This window comes from Gorilla gorilla, chromosome 9 (assembly GCF_029281585.2).
Source record: "Gorilla gorilla gorilla isolate KB3781 chromosome 9, NHGRI_mGorGor1-v2.1_pri, whole genome shotgun sequence".
NCBI classification, from domain to species: domain Eukaryota; kingdom Metazoa; phylum Chordata; class Mammalia; order Primates; family Hominidae; genus Gorilla; species Gorilla gorilla.
In genome coordinates this window covers 97,894,793-97,912,568 of record NC_073233.2, presented here as the reverse complement: position 1 = coordinate 97,912,568, position 17,776 = coordinate 97,894,793, and the positions used below count along the sequence as shown (strand labels likewise).

At 39.8% G+C, this 17,776-nt stretch overlaps 1 pseudogene; it reads left to right on the top strand.

Annotated features, from left to right (window-relative positions):
- The first annotated feature begins 310 nt into the window (after positions 1 to 310).
- LOC115936247 (cell adhesion molecule-related/down-regulated by oncogenes-like) lies at positions 311 to 17,186 on the top strand (annotated as a pseudogene).
- Positions 17,187 to 17,776: the final 590 nt, after the last annotated feature.

Genomic DNA, 17,776 nt, shown 5'->3' with positions numbered 1-17,776 from the left:
TGCTATGATGTGCTTTTAGCACTGAAGTGAGTTCCACCCTAAGGACAGAAAGTGGCTTCTCTGCTTTCCGTCCCAAGCACAAGTGTATTCACCTTGCAGACTTGAATCACTGAAGATGTAAGTCAGCTGTTACTCTCATTTTGGGAGACATCCTGTGGACAGTATGAAGACTGTCCCTGATCAAAGTCTTCAGTAAGCAGGAAGGAGTCAAGGTTAAAGAATGTGTTTGCTTACCCTGGACTACAGTATTTTGGAAAATGAACCAAGGCTTGGGTTTTGCTCTGGAAGCCTGTCCTGCCTGCTTCTGTAATCTGGCGCTCTGCATCCAGATCTTGGCCCGTTATGGACACCACCGTCTGTTACTCTTACGATTCTCTGCTCTTTTGGGAGTTCAGACATGGCACCTTATTTCACTTTTGAGCTACCCTCTGCCATCCAGAAACTTAGTGGACCTGTAGAACTATATTGTTCTGCTAAACCTGTGACCACTCACATCTCATGGTCACATAATGGAAAAAATAGAATAGAAACATGGAATATATTAAGATTCATCAGGGGACTTTGACAATTCTTTTCTCTTAACTCCTCCCTTTTGGGTTACTACCAATGCATTCTCAACAATAGGTCAGTGTTGTTGTAAGTGGCCCTGTAACAGTATCCACAGCAGTTCTTGGTGATTTTGATTCATCCACAAAGCATTTTATTACAGCAAAATAATAAAGGTGCTGGTTTCATTGGCTGCAGGGTAACAGAGAGTAACCCCAAAGCTGAGGTGTGCGCTAAAATCCAGGGGAAGTGGCTGAAGCACTCCACAAAGAATTACTTAATCCCTCCACAAGAACATCTTTAGATTTTGAATGTATCCTCAGAGGACAAGGGATCACACAAATGTGCAGCTTATAATCCGGCCACACATGAATTAAAAGTTGAACCCTTTGGCCAAAAGCTCCTTGTGAGTGACCTTTCTTTAGACGATTTTGGCATTCTTCCCCTGCTCGTTCGCAGGTATTAGCTGTTCATTCACATAGCCCTGTAACTTTGGAGTGTGTGTTTAGTGGGGTCCTGGCTCCTCAAGTGTGTTGGCTAAAGAACAGGCAGGATATTGCCCCGGGAAGCAACTGGAGAAGGTTGTGTTCTCATCTTGCCACGGACAGCATTGACCCAGTGGACTCTGGAAACGATTCCTGCATGGTGGGAAGCAACTCTGGAGATGTAAAATATGTGGCATACATGGTTAATGTACTTGAACATGCTCCTACTCTAAGGGACTACAGGATCAGATAGTGTCTCTATTTTCCACAGTACACTTTATCTCTGATGTTTGTAGGAACCCAGCTGCCAACCATAACTGGTTTCATAATGCACAGCCTAATCATCCTTCCTCAAGACATTGAACTGCAGGAAATTGACTGAAATTCAGTGGGGTTATTATGCAAGATACTAGGCTACATCAGTGTTTAGCAGATAATGAGCCTGGATTTATGCAGTCTACTGGAAGACTTGAAATAGAAAAAGGCAATGGATTCAAGCAAGTTATAATTACGGCACCAGCAAGCATAAAAGTGGTAGATGGAGACTTTGTTTACTCTGTCCTACAATGCTACCAGGCTGCTGGGTCCGGTCATTTGTTGGTATGACATCCACGGATTGATAACCAGCCATCTGTCTTAAGTCCTTAGATCTAAATCCCAAAAGTCACACTTATCAAGACCTGGAATCTTGGACCTAGAGCCTGTCTATTTCATCATGTCCCAAGCTGGCTTGAGCTCTCTCCATACTCAGGCTGTGATGCAGGAGCATGTGGAGAAATACATCTGTGAAGCTACAAATGAATATGGTACCATGCAGGCAGAACCACCTCTCATGGTTGTTCCTTTTGAAACAAACAAAAGCAGAAACAGTCACACTTTTTGATGTTACTCAGAATAATGAAAAAAATAAGAGATGGTTCAGACAGTGAATTATTCAGCTCATTTCCAGAGAAAGTACATCCCAGTGCAGTGGAATCACCATCAGAGAAAAATGCTGGTGGCATCTCTGTTCCTGAGATCCCCATCAAATTGAAACCCTACAGACACCCATAGCAGATACATACAACCTGGTGTGGAGGGCAGGCAAGGAAAGTGGACTGCCCATCAATGCCTATTTTGTGAAGTATCAAAATCTGGAGTATGAAGTTGGTGTGGTGGGAAGTTGGCACAGGGTTTGAATCCCAGGAGGTGAAAGTGAGCTTCATTTAGCTGAAATAGAGCCATCTAGTCTTTATGAACTCTTGATGGTAGCAAGAAGTGCTGCAGGTGAAAACCCACCTGCCATGCTTACCTTCTGAACCAGCAAAGAAAAAACAGCATCATCAAAAAACACCCGGGCATCCTCTCAACCCACAGGCACCCCCGAGTATCCTGTTGTTTCAGAAGCTTCAAACAACAATTTTGGAGTGGTGCTTACAGATTCATCTAGGCACAGTGGTGCTCCAGAGGCACCAGATCACCTGATTATCTCCACTGCGTCAGAGAGGTTGGTCTATGTCACTTGAATTCCTTGGGCAGATGGGAATTCTTCAATCCCTGCCTTCAAGGTCAAATATAAATGGATGAGGACCAGTGACTGGCTGGTGGCAGCTGAAGATATCCTTCCTTCCAAAATTTCTGTGGAAGTTTGTAGTATAGAACCAGGTTCAACATACAAATTTAGGGTCGTTGCTATCAACCATTATGAAGAGAGTTTTCAGAGTTCAGCGTCTCATCCTTATCAGGTGACTGAGTTCCCCAAACTTTTTTCCAACTGTCCAATAATGGACCTCACATTGTATACACAGAGGCTGTCAGCGTTACTCAGATTGTGCTAAAGTGGACATACATTCCGTGAAATAACAATAACTCTTCCATTCTTTTATATCTATTACCGACCCACAGATAATGACAATGACAATGTTTATAAGAGGGATGTTACAGAAGGTTCAAAGGAGTGGCACATGATTGGCCATCTGCTGTCAGAAACTTCCTATGGCATTAAAATGCAGTGCTTCAGTGAAGGAGAAGAAAGTGAGTTTAGCAGTATGATGATCTGCGAGACTAAAGTAAAATGTATTCCTGGAGCTTCTGAGTATCCAAAAGGCTTGAGTACCCGTCTGAATTCCTCAGGAAGTGAAGGAAATGTGAGGCCAGCAACCAGCCCTGACAGAAGCAGTGACCTGTTCTATCTGATCCTTGGCTGTATGCTGGGTATCTTGGGCCTCATTCTTATGGTTTTCATTGAAATGTGCCTGCAGAAGAATCGCCAGCAGAATATCATACAGAAATATGACCCTCCAGGATACCTCTATCAAGGATCAGATATTAATGGGCAGATGATGTAATACACCACTCTCTCAGGAGCAAATGAGATAAATGGAAGTGTTCATGGAAGTTTACTCAGCCATGGTGGTCTCAGCAGTGGCTGTTCCCACCTTCACCATAAGGTTCTCAATGGAGTCAGTGTAATTGTGAATGGGAGCTTACATGGAGGACTTTACTCTGGGCACACCAACTCTCTTACAGCAGTGGGAATGGAGCTGGAGGTTGTAATCCTGAGCAAATTAATGCAGGATCAGAAAATTAAATGCTGTTATGTTCTCACTTATAATTGGGAGCTAAGCATTGAACACACAGAGACATCAGTGTGGGCAAAATAGACTCTGTGGTCTACTTGTGAGTGGAGGGAGAGGGATGGGTTTAAAAAGCTACTTATTGGAGGCGGCCTCTACAGCCGGCCTCGCTTGTCTCTCACAGGATCCCTCCTCTTGCTCCTGGCATGCTCCGGGCAGCCCTGAACGCGCCCGGTTACATGTCCACTCCCCTCCGCCTGGAGGAGCGCTGCCGCGGGGGCGCGCCCCAGGTCCCCAATCCAGAGCCCTGATGCCCGGCTCCAGAGTCAAGGTGCCAGAAGAACCAGGACCCAGCGCCCGCCTGACCTACCCAGCGCCTGCGTCCTGGCCTGCAAGACACCGCGCCCTCCTCTGCCCTGCGTAGTGCATGGAGGGGCCCCTTCGGATCGCAGCCGCTGCCACCATAGCCGCTTCCATAGTAGCCGCCGTGGCGTCGGAGGGAAGGACCTGAGGGTGGCTTTCCCAGCCGGCTGCCCCACAGGAACTCCGGATGCTTAGCCTGCTCGGCCGAGAGATCTAAAATCAAGGCATGACTTAACAGCTTACCTTGTAGGAGAACAGCTCAACCCAAAGGCAGATTGCTAGTCTGGACTTTATTACAAGCAGGGCTGCGGTGATGTTTATAGCACTGAAGTGAACTCCGTTGTAAGTACAGAAAGTGGCTTCTCTGCTTTCCCCCCGAAGCACAATCATATACACCTTGCAGACTTGAATCCCTGAAGATGTAAGCCAACTAGTTACTCTGAGTTTTGGAGACTCCCTATGGACAGTATGAAGACTGATCAAAGTCTTTAGTAAGCAGGAAGGAGTCAATGTTAAGGAATGCGTCTGATTACCCTGAATTGTAGTACCTTGGAAAGTGAACCAAGGCCTGGGTTTTGCTCTGGAAGCCTGCCTTGCCTGCTTCTGTAATCTGGCACTCTGCATGTGAATCTTGGACCCATATGGACACTGCTGTATGTTACTGTCATGATTCTCTGCTCTTCCATGAGTTCAGACTTGGTGCCTTATTTTACTTCTGAGCCACTCTCTACTGTCCAGAAACATGGTGGACCTGCAGAACTACATTGTTCTGCCAAACCTGTGACCACTCATAGCTCATGGTTGCATAATGGAAAAAAGTAGGATAGAAACATGGAACATATACAGATTCATCAGGGGACTTTGACAATTCTTTCTCTTAACTCCTCTCTTTTGGGTTTCTACCAATCCCTTGCCAACAATAGCGTTGGTATTATTTTGAGTGGCCCTGTAACAGTATCCGTGGCAGTTTTTGGTGATTTTGGTTCATCCACAAAGTGTGTTATTACAGAGGAGGAAAAAAGTGCTGTCAGGATAATAGAAACGATGTCAGCTGTGATCGCATAGAAAATCCAGAAGAGTTCAGCAGAGGAGACAGCTGTGTCTATTCAGAAACAGACAGCAACAATTTACATTGGAATCCTCTTATTTTGCCACCTATCTCAGAGGACGGTGCTGAAAAGACAACATGGCCTCCGCCTGGTGTTCCTTTGGTCAGCCCCTCAGGGGTCCTCCAGCAGCCCCAGGAAACCGGAGGATGTGCAAACAACCAGTCATCTTCTGACTTCAAGCCTGTAACCAACTGCACAAAACAGGCCTGGGAGTGAACTGTGTGAAGGATCTTAATTCAAATCAGAGAAAATCATTCTTTATTTTTTTTGCAGTATAATGTCATGTGAATGTGTCCTAAAAATGTGTGCCCTTTTGTATTATTTATGCCTTAAAAGTTTTCTTACCCATTGCTTCCTTGCGCTCAGTAAGAAACAACCTTGTTTCGCATAGCTTTCAATCACCTGGAGGGCAGAGGGATCATTCCATATTTTCTAACAACTGTAGTGGCAGTAAGAACTCCTCATGCAAACGATTCCATCTCTTGGCTGCTCCAGCTCAGAGGAAATGCAGGGGCCAATTGAAGGTTGCCACCAGTCAGGTTTTCAGATGGAAAACTGTCTTTTAATAGTGTATTATCAAACTTTCTGAGAACACTTTGAAGTCAACCACGGTTTTGACCCAGTGTTTATAATAGCAGACCTGGCTGATGAATTTTAAAAGAGTGCCTTCCACTAAAGTGGTAATGTGACCAGACAACATTCTCCCTATCTGCCCACCGGCACAAATGATGTTCAGTCTTCTAGTCACTAGTCATAAGCAGTGTCGTGGACATGGTAGAGTGTAAGATGTAGTTGAATGATTGCAGTATGCGGAAAAGGAACCAAGGCCAGAGAGACAAATAACGCTTTACTATCCCTCTGCGTTAAAATTACATTGATTCATAAAATGGCCGGTACGGTATGGGGCTCTTTTTGACTGTTTCTAAGAGTAGGAACAAAATAAGACTTTAAGTCGTGGCTTGAAAAGAAAGACACACATTTTCAGAAGAAAAAAGGGGAGGGCTGCAGGGAGCCTCTCTTGGAGGGAGCTCTTCCGTCTGCTCTATTAGCCTAGGAGCATGCTCATGGTGTCACACTGCCAGAAACTAGTCATTCTCTCACTTCCAACAGAGGCAACAGCCTGAAGGTGTGAGTGTCAGAAAATACTTATTCTGGAAGAAAAGGTGTTTGTTGTTCTTGTTGTTTATTTTATGAATTTTCCTGACTTTTTCTTTCCAGAATGTCTTCCTTTTAAACAGGCACCAAAAGCATTGGTCAGCAGAGCTCCTGACCACTGCTGCCTCTGTGTGACAAGGACATTGGAGCTGTCTTTGGAAGGATCTTCTCCACATTAATAAATGATTATGATATATTTTTTAAAAACTACCTATTGGGTACTATGCTGACTACTAAGGTGACAGGATCCGTATTCCAAAGACAAGGGTAATGGAAACATAACAATTCTATAGTCATTTATATTTTAATAGCATTATACTCTTTTAACCATCCTCATCTTGTATACAATCTCACTGTATATTAGAATACAGCTATTAGAGCAATAAGGAAGAATGGATAAATAGAGTCAGCTTTTTGTTTTTGTTTTGTTTAGTTTTGTTTTTGAGACAGGCTCTCACTCGGTCGCCCAGGTTGGAGTGCAGTGGTAAGATCACGCCTCACTGCAGGGTCGACCTCCCCAGATCAAGCAGTCCTCCAACCTCAGCCTCCCAAATAGCTGGATACAGGCTGAACTGTCATGCCTGAGTAATTTTGTTGTTGCTGTTGTTGGAGAGAGAGGGTCTCACCCTATTGCCCAGGCTTCTCTCCAAATCCTGGCTGAAGTGATCGTCCCACCTCAGCCTCTAAAAGTGCTGGGACTATATATATATATGAAAAATAGTGCTTGGAAAATTAGCTTACTAATTGAAAAATATACATATGAATGACTGCTTTGAAATATATATATATTATATATATGCACACACATATATATGTATATATATATGCAACCTTCATCTGAGAGTAGGTATGCTTTTGGCTTCTGAGATGAACATATTCATGATGATAAATGTTTACTATGAATTCAGCTAAACATGAAACTCAGCAATCTTTGTATCTATTTATCTCTATTTCTACCTAAATCTGTATTTCGAAAGTTGTGGCTAAGCCTTCCTAGTTAGTTAGATTTTTATCCTTTACCATTCAATGTGTGTGTGGCTTGGAGACTGTTTTCACAGATCAGGAAGTTGACAATTATGTCCCACATTCAGTGGACTAACAGCTCAGAGATCCTCTCTCTGGTTACTGCAATGACAGTGCATGGTCAATCTTCCAGATCACCGGAGATGACTGTGATTTTATTTTTAAGTCTAGCTTCTAGGAATCACTCCCTGGAACAGAATAATTTATTGTTCACCCAGTGTTCACTCAGAATTTGTGCTTTAGCTCTTCAGCCAGTAGGGCTAAAGGCTCTTTATTGATGAATCAGTGGTTAGCTTGGGGAGTGCTTACAAATTTGTCTGCATTCCATCTTGATGCTCTTGAGCGGGTGCAGGCTAGCACAGATACACAGCCTTCCAGATCTCCAGAAATTAGAGATCCTAAGACACTTTTTCTTGGCTTTCTCTTTGCCTGGTTTTCTCTGGTAAACTTCTGGCTGGCTCTCAGAAGTTTATTTCTTGCTACAAAGCATGCTAAAGATTCCAAGCTCCTCTTTAATGTTCCCAACCAAGGTCTCCATTGTTTTTGACAATGCCCTTGGGAATGTACCTCTTCATGACCGATTCAAAATCAATCATTACCGTGAGGCATTGAGCAAAGCTCTCAGTTTTTACAGCCTGTCAGTCCTCCTAGATGAATCTCTGCGTCACTGCAAAGGAGTTGACAGGAGCTTCTCTAGCACTCACACACGCTCTGCAAGTCTGTGCTGGGGTAGGTAGGGGGATGGTGTCTCCCGGTGTTTTGTCTTATCCCTTGAGGGACGGAAGATACAGCCAGTGGGAAACTTGGGCATAGCAACCCTAGACCTGCTGTTCCGGGGTGGAGATTCTACCCTATCAGTGGAGGTTGTATGTGCATTATCTCATCCAGTCCTCACAATTATAAGAGAAACATATTTCTCTCAAAAACTTATAAGAACAGCCAATTAAACTGAAGTTTAAATTATTGGCCATATTTACGCCAGGCATGGTGGCTCATGCCTATAATTCCCAGTACTTTGAGAGGCTGAGGTGGGAGGATCACTTTCTCTTACAATTGTAGGACAGAATAAGATAATTCACTTAAAATTTGATTATCCACTGCCTGTATCTAGTATTCCTTCTATTAATTCAAGTCATTCTTTATGAAGGAATTTTCATATTTTTGTGAATTATTCTTAAACATTAAGAACTATTCTTATGAAGGGGCAATCATAAAGTAATTCATGTTCAAGAACACATTTTAAGACACAGATTATTCTTATAATGAAAGAGAGTGAAACACAAATAATTTAAACTTCAGTTGAATTGGCTGTATTTAGGCCTGGCATAGTGGCTTATGCCTATAGTCCCAGCACTGTTAGAGGCTGAGGTGGGAGGATGACTTGAGCTAGGAGCTTGAGAGAAGCCTGGGCAACAGGGTGAGACCCTCTCTGTCCAACAACAGCAAGAACAAAATTACTCGGGCATGACAGTTCAGCCTGTAGTCCAGCTATTTGGGAGGCTGAGGTTGGAGGATTGCTTGATCTGGGGAGGTCTAGGCTGCAGTGAGCCGTGATCTCACCAGTGCACTCCAACCTGGGCGACAGAGTGAAAGCCTGTCTCAAAAACAAAACAAAACAAAAGCAAAAAGCTGACCGTATTTACCCATTCTTCTTTATTGCTCTAATAGTAGTATTCTAATATACAATGAGATTATATACAAGATGAGGATGGTTAAAACAGTATAATGTTATTAAAATATAAATGACTACAGAATTGTATGTTTGCATTACTCCTATCATTGAAATAACCCATTATGCAACCCATCTGTCATTAAACTTTTGGATCAGAGTTACTCCTTATAAATGGAGTCAGCCTTTTTTAGACTTTGTTCTCAGCAATCCTCATTAAAGGAGGCTTTCCCGGATTGCTTTAAATAAATTCAAAAAACACATATCAGAAACTTTTGATATGTTTGTTGTGTGCCATACTGCCAGTAATTAAATTACATACTAGAAAATATGCAACTAAATATGATATTTGATATACAGTTGGACCTCCATATAAATGGGTTCTTCACCCATGGATTCAACTCATCATGGATTAAAAAATTTCAGGAAAAAAATTGAATGATTACATTTTCACTGAACATGTGCAGACTTTTTTTGCTTGTCATTATTCCCTAAATAATACAGTGTAACAACTACTTACACTCAATGCATTTACATTGCATTAAGTATTTTAAGTAATCTAGAGATAATTAAAGTACATTGGAGGATGTGCTTAGGCTACATGTAAATACTTCCCCATCTTATGTAAGGACATCTGAGGATTATTAGCATCCAAGGATTTTGGTATCTGTGGGGAGTCCTGGAACCAATTTCCAGTCGATACTTAAGGAAAGGCTTCATACAAAATTAACATGATCGAAATATAGGTATTTCTGATAATAAGGATATTTTAATGCACATGTATTTTAAAAACTTCAAAGACCTAAATAAATTTGGAGTTTTATTAAAATGTAATGAGGCTTCTGAGTGTTCTGTGTTTTCTGAAGCAAAAAGTGAGTCTGACTTTCTATTCTGGTAATGACCTGTTCCCAGGTAACTGTCTGCAGGATGCCATCGGTGAAATTACTAAAGTCTTACAGGTTTTCAGTCTTTTTATCTGTATCATTGTCACTCTCTTAAGATCTGTGTCCATTGATAGTTTGTTCTTGAGCTAAAGAAAATTGACTGAGCCTATCAATTTGATAAGCAGTCCAATTTATAACTTTATTAAATAATATTTCTCAGTATCCCTGTTGATTTTGGTTACATTCAGTGGCCAAAATCAGTAGGAATACAGGGGTAAATTTGGTAGCCTTTTAAACAGTTGCATCATATGTTTTTATAATTATTTTGTGCATTTATTCTTTTATTCAAACAGACAATTAATGAATATCAGTTATATTTTAAGCATTGTGTACTTTCTTGGAATATACCTGTGTGTAGTACAAACACAATTCTTTTCTTGTAATTTGAGAAGCAGAAAAGATGCCTACTATTACACTGTGAGTTTTACAAAGAAAAGTATAAGGCTTTCTGAGTCTTTAAAACAAATAGCCTAATCTAGTCCAGGAGCTAAAGAAAGAATTCCCTGAAGAAATGTTGGAACTTACACTTGATGAAATGGGACTTAGCAGATGTGGAACAGAGAAAAGAAAATTCCAGTTCAGGGGGAAGAAACCTGTGCTCTTGCATTAACCCATCAGTTTGGATAAACACACTCAGGTATTCATATACCTGGGCTGGCTTGGAAATCAAGGGAAAGAAAAGATAACAGCATATAAGAGAAGACATGCGCAGTATTCTAAGAGAGAGTAGTTTAATGAAAATCAAAACAAATGTATACCTCCACCCTTTTAAAAATGGTACAAAGTTTCATAGAAAAAGATAAAGAATGTCAAGTAGTCAGTAGTTAGCATTCTCAGAAGCTGGTGTTTCTGATACCTTTAGTCATGTTACTGACCTATCTCTGATTCTGTGAGTGCAAAGCAAAGCAAAACAAAGCAAAGTTGTAAGAGGGTAAGGGAAAGAACCAGAGAGGCTACAGATGAGAAAACTGTTGGCCACATTAACAAAGCTTACCATGCCACATTCATAATCTAGAAACACCCCCATCTGGCCTAGAGGCCTTTCTGTATACTGAGATAATAGTGGGGAAGAGGTCTTGAGATGACACCAGTAGCCTTCTTGATACAAAAAAGTAGAAAAAATTTCTTGGAGTTAACCGGCATGTCATTTCTCATTGTCTAAGAAACTTTCCAAAATCCAACAGCTGGAACTCCAGCACTGCCCAACGTCCACCTCTCAGTAATATCTTCCAAAAGTGAATGGCAGGGCTCGCCATCAAGTAAACACTTAGATTTTGTTGGAGTTGGGGCAATGTTGAGATCATCAGAACCAAACAGTAGCTGTCTCAGAACTTCAAACAAGGGGAATGTACCAAGTGGTTATTTTATTATCCCAGGATATATGCACTGCAGGAACAAGAAAACAGTCACATGAAAACATAGTGTTATAAACTTCTAATGGATGTGGGCTTTACATAGTGTCTACGTATGCCAGGTTATCCCTGGAAATACGGGTCAGGACAGCAGGCACATAAAAGAAGAAATATATCCTTAGATTTAACCATTGTGCTATTCTTCCTTATCCAGGAGTCCTTACAGACTCCCAGAGCCCAGTCCCAAGAGTTGTCCACATCCAGCTCCCAGTAGTGTTTGCCAGAGGAGAAGACCCAGTCTCCCCATGCAATAAAATAGTCAGATCTGTCAGAATGCAAAGATTCACATCTCAACATCAAACTTCTCACATCCTCAAACAGCCTGATATTGTAATTGGTTACTACCCAAGTGAAGGAAATTTCCACTGTAGAAAAAAGAGAATGTTCCAGTGAAAAGCAGTTTATAAATTCTTACGTTCAGATAAGAAAGAGATTCTCACTAGAAAGCACAGGTCAAGATTAGAAAGAAACTTCTGTCTGGAAAAATGTTGGAATCAAAGGGTGTTAGGATATCTGCACAAGTAAATGGCTCAACTTCAATGATCACAATTTCTGTAAACTCAAAAATTATAAAGGGGAGGAAGGTCATGTCTATGTCTAGTTAGCGACCTTTCATAACAACTGAAAAACTGGAACCTCTTGCACTGCAGCCAAGTCCACAGCAATAAAATTAACCTTCATTGTCTCTTCTCTGTCAGGGCAGAGCAGGAGGCTGGGGACAGGAGATGAGGTGGGGAGCCATCCTTAGACCCAAATAAAAAAGTTATCACTTTGCCAGAAATATTATAATCTGCCACTTAAACTAGTCAATTCATACTTAAAGAGAAAATCTGAATCTGCCTTCTGAAAAGTGCAGCTTCCTTGCAAGAATTATCTGACTTTCATGCCAGATTCAGGCACAGACTTCTCTTATTTGCTGGATTTATCATGATCTATCCTGGAGTTCTATCTAAGGCCTCATCAACCAACAAATCACATTCCTACTGTTCACAGATTCTCAGTTTTTGCATTGTTATATAAGTTACTCGTGTATGCTTTAGTTGATTCAAATGCACATGATTAAAATTATAAATGCTATGAAACTTCACCTGAAATGTATTTAAAAAAACACTGTCACTCAAATCAGTCATTAACTGCACTGAATTTGAAATTGAAATGTCCTGAATTAATTCAGTTCTGTATACTTCATGTAATAATTGTTTACATGAAATTGTATCACGGTTGAACCATACATGAATGGTTCTACATCCTAAAGAGCCCTTCTGCATGTTTTACTTTTCTAATAAATTTGCTATATGGCTGATTCCACCATCTTTTTTTTAGTTTTGTCTGTTTGATGATAGTGAAACTATAAATATAAATACCTATTCACAGACTATTTTCTTCTAGATGAAAGATCGTTACACTGGGAAGGCTGCCCATAGAAAACCAGAATTGAAGGCATTGCATGTGGATCCCACCAGGAGGATGACACTCACCCAGAAAGCAGTTGAACCTATCCACCAGTACAGTGATGGGCCCTGTAGTGAGCTCTGGATTCACAGGCTGGGGCATGTGCAGCAGCACGGACTCACTCCTGCAAGGAAGTAGGTTGAGTTGGTTAAGTTTCTGATGTCTGTGTTTAAGAAATAGATTCCAACAGAAAATGCTTCATTCAAACCCACTTCTGATATTGTAATGTACCTCCACAATCCTAGGATGGGTTTGTGGCTCTTAGGGAATCTTTCTAACTCTTCACTCCGTTTCTAACCTACTGCCACTGAAAGATAAATGCCTCTCTCCCTATCTGCCGCCAAATAGTTGATCTCTAATTATGATTCTGAATCCTAAAAAAAGGCAATTGTATTCTAGCAACTTCTGCATTGAACTCTTCAAAACATAACCCCCTGAGTCACTTGGAAAAGTAAGAAAAGGTTAATGTCTGATAAAAGGCATAGGTAACATTCAATATACAACACAAACACATGAGTACACACACGATCACACTGACACATTATGGTGTTAGTAAATTATGTTTTCACTTTGTTGGAAACAGCTTGATGTTTTTCATAGCATGCCTTGTGCTCCAGCTTGCACTGATGGCCAATAACATACCTTGCCACCATGTCTCCCAAATCCTGTAGTGAGAGAGAGAGAAAAAATTGACTTCTTTAGAAAGTTGTTATTCTTGTTGGGTGAGGTGGCTCACACCTGTAATCCCAGCACTTTGGGAGGCCAAAGTGGGTGGATCACCTGAGGTCAGGATTTCCAGACTAGCCTGGACAACATGGCAAATAAATTCCATGTCTTAAGAAAACATAATAAAATACATTACTGAAGGAAAGAACCCCATGTATATAGAGGGCCAACTTTTTATTTTTAAAGATGGTAAACTTTATTTTGCCAAATTATTTTTTTCAAACTTATCTTTTTAAATATTAGTATTGCATACAGAAAATGATTTTGTTAAAAATATCACAAAGTAGGAAGGACATAAATCCAGAAAAAAGGCTTTTAAGTGAGTAAATTTATTTCTATGGAACGAACCTCAACAATAATTTTTCCTTTAGCTTTCATATGTTAGAACTTCTCTTTTCACAGAATGATACTCATTACATGATCTCGACTCTGAGAACCTCAGATGTGGCCAAAAAGAACTAATGAAAAATGTAAAGTAAGAAAATTATGAATGTTTTTCCAAAAAACAAAACAAAATAAAGCAAAACTGTTACGTCCCACTGGGACTCTTAGCCATGTTTTTCAGAAATATTTTGTCTTCTATTATTGCCTACTTCATTGTCTTAACAATATGAAGACCAGGATGTCAAAGGGCGTTAAGCATGTGGTGAGTTATATTATGGCCAGTTAACCCAAGGGAGGTCAGATGTGGCTTCAGATTCCACGTAGGCAGCTACCTTTCCTCACTGAGGCAGAGCAAGGTAATCCAGAAAGTCTTTTCAGACTCTGAGAATGCTGTACTTATATTATTCGGAAAATCACTTGAAAGGATGAAATATTAAATAATTTATACTAAAATCTGGATTATTATTCTGATAAATCAATTTGATTTGTTTAGTGGTTTTTTCACATTCAGCTTGTTAACTCCACAGAAGAGGGGTCCTACTTTTCATGTATATGTGTCTTTTCTGCAGGACTTGAGTATGCACAAATTTTGATATCAATCAGTGTCCTGGAACCAGTCCCCAGAGCTGACTGATTAAGTTCAGTTTTGTTCTGAAATTTTTATTTTGTGTATAGAAATACATTTTCATGAAGTTATAACTATATTCATTTTATTTCTCATTCCAATATTATTGAGAATCATGAATAATCAACCAATGTTTCTGTAATGAGCATTTATTGATCCTTAGGGTTACCAGATAGATGTTTTTATAGGTAGGAAAAGAAAAAATGATTCCCTGTTATAATATCACTTTTTCCTCTTTTTTTTTGTACTGTGGAAAAATATCATAGTTGATTTCTTGCAAGCCAATAGAAAATTTCAAGATATATGTAGTAAATGATAAATGTAATATTCTCTCATACGATGTAATATAATTTTTGCATATCTTTATTTTCAGTATCTTTTTGTTTCTTATTTTAAAATAATGTTTATTTTAGAAACTGTAAAGATCAAGAAAGCCATGGCAGAAAATAAATATCTGCCTAATTCCATCAGAAAAATATAAAATCATGGTTATATTCTTGTGTGTGTAATTCTAGCCCCTTTCCTATTTTAAATGTATTTTTGTTTACATATACACAAAACCCAGTAAATCTCTCTATATGTAAGGTATATAATAAACACATACTTATTTGTTCTTTTTCATATTTTTGATATTTAGAGGTTTTTTTAATTCCTAAATCTTGACTATTGCCAAACATTGACTATCCCCAGGTGTATCTTATATGTATTGAAAGGGGTTAGGTCATTGGACAGCCAGAAATGGCTCCATCTTTCTGTCCAGGGATTATCAAAGTGTCTGGCTTGGGAGTAAGAGCGTGTTTTAAACAGTTCGATTGGTTGGCCAATGGCAGCATATTTTTAACTTACCCATCGCCCCAGCTTATTTTGTTGTTGTTCTTAAGAGACAGGTTCTCACACTGTCTCCCAAGCTGGAGTTCAGTGTGCAATCTTAGCTCACTGCAGCCTCAAACTCCTGGGCTTGATCAATTTTTCCACCTCAGCCTCCGAAATCACTAGGACTACAGTTACGTGCCACAATGCCCAGCTAATATTTGTACTTTTATTTGTTGAGACAGGGTGTAACCTACGTTGCCCAGGATGGTCTCAAACTCCTGGCCTCAAGCAATTCTCCCACTTAAGCCTCCCAAATTTATGGAATTACAGTAATGAGCCACCGCTCCTGGCCTTATTTATCACTTCAGAGTTTGTCCTTCCTTTCTAGGTCTATGACATGAAATGTCTTTGCCCGTTCTGTAAAACATTCATCTGTCGTGGTCATATGAAGCATTACAAAATTGTTTTTGATATTTCTTCATGTTTTATGTTAAGTACTCTAACATGGTAGTGTGGCTTTTTTAAAAAGGACAAAAAAAACCACAACAGATGGTTGACTAATCACAAACAGGACTTTAACGATCACAGTTGTGCTATCATTTATTATGATATATTAAAAAATCGGCACTTACTTGTAATGTGCCTTGAGACAAATCATTTAGCAACTTGATTTCTCAGACCTCAGTTTCCTCCTCTGGGAAATACTAATATCAATTGCGTGTAGTGTATCTTGAAGAATTAGAAAAATTGTAAGTAAATACTTTATTACCAAGCATGATTGCTGTGGTTACTTAATCGTTGTTACTGCTGTAGCATCGAACCACTTACCACTTAGGTTATTTGTTCGAAGTCAAATATTATTAATTAATACATATTTCATAAACTAGTCTTTTTCATTTTATTTATTTATTTATTTTTTAAAGGATGGAGCCTTGCTTTGTATCCCAGCCTGGATTGCAGGGCGTGGCACGATCTCAGCTCACTGTCACCTCTGCCTGCCGGGTTCAAGCAATTCTCCTGCCTCAGCCTCCCGAGCATCTGGGACAACAGACACGTGCCACCATGCCCGGCTAATTTTTTGTATTTTTAGTAGAGACGGGGTTTCACCATGCTTTCCAGGCTAGTCTCGAACTCCTAACCTCGTGATCCGCCAACCTTGGCCTCCCAAAATGCTGGGGTTACAGGCTTGAGCCACTGCGCCTGGCCATACTAGTCTTTAGAGTTGATTGAATGTGGAAGTTTAGTTGACAAGTGGCTGGTTCTAATTTCTGTTAAATTAGAAATATTCAATGTTAGAATTGTAGAGTGCCCTTGTGTTTCTCTTCCATATCATTTGGGCAACTAGTAAACAGTATACTGTTTTATCAACAGGTATGTCATTTATGCTCCAAGCAGCCACAGCAAGTATTCAGGAGAGTCATTTCCAGGAATTTCTAATGCTCTGCTTGATATTGAAAGGAAAGTGGACCCATGCAAGGCTAAGGGAGAAGTGAAGAGAAAGCTTTGTTGCAACCTTCACTGTGCAGGCAGCTTCAGAGGCTTTGAAACAAGTAGCCTAAGAGGATTCCTTAGAGAACCTATATTGAATTTGTGTGGTATGTCACTCAGAAAGAGTTATGATGGGTATATTGATGTATTTTAAAATTAGTATATTAGAAATAAAGATGGATAGTATATACAGTTATGTGAGTGTTCATATATTTGTCTGTGTATATATTTTTTCTTTTATTTTCTCGTTGTGGATTAAAAATAAAAAATCAAAATTTATAATTATACAAGGTTATTCTGAAGTGGAAGAATCAAAGTCAGTATTAAATCCAAGGGGAATGGACAAATATCGTAAAACTCTCATCTGGCATTTTCGGGGAATCAAGTCTAATGTGTTCATGTCGCTTCACACATGGGAAATCATCAGTTTGTCATAGAGCACACTGCAGAATATGTGCAACTGCTCCAAGCCAGAGGTCTCACGCCCTGCCTGGCCGTCCAAGGCTGAGAGGATCACTATCTCAGCGCACTAGTGGGGACACTGATTAAATTACACTTTTAGTATATGTAATCACTCTATAGCATAAGAAATCATTATTTTTTATTAAAATATTTTATTTATGTAAAAGACTATAATATAACACGCAAGTATAGAGAAAAATAGTAATGAAATGAAGATTTGTGAACCTACTAGCCATGTTAAGAAAATAACATTTCCAATATCATTGGGTTCCCCATGCACTAATGACAGTTGTGCTTTTTCACTTTCCTGAATTTTGTGTTTATCTTTATTTCCTCTGTTACTCTTTATAATTTTATCACACATGGCTATATTATTTACATGTTTTATGGTTTGGCTTTAGGTAGTTTTGAACTTTTTTAAGTAAAATCATACCATGTGTAGTTTTATGGTACTTGATTTTTTTCCACTGGTCCTTAAGTGTTCAGATAGATAGATAGGTAAGTAGATAGATAGATAGATGGATAGCATTTATTCAAATGAAAGGAAGATTCAGGGTCCGTCAAG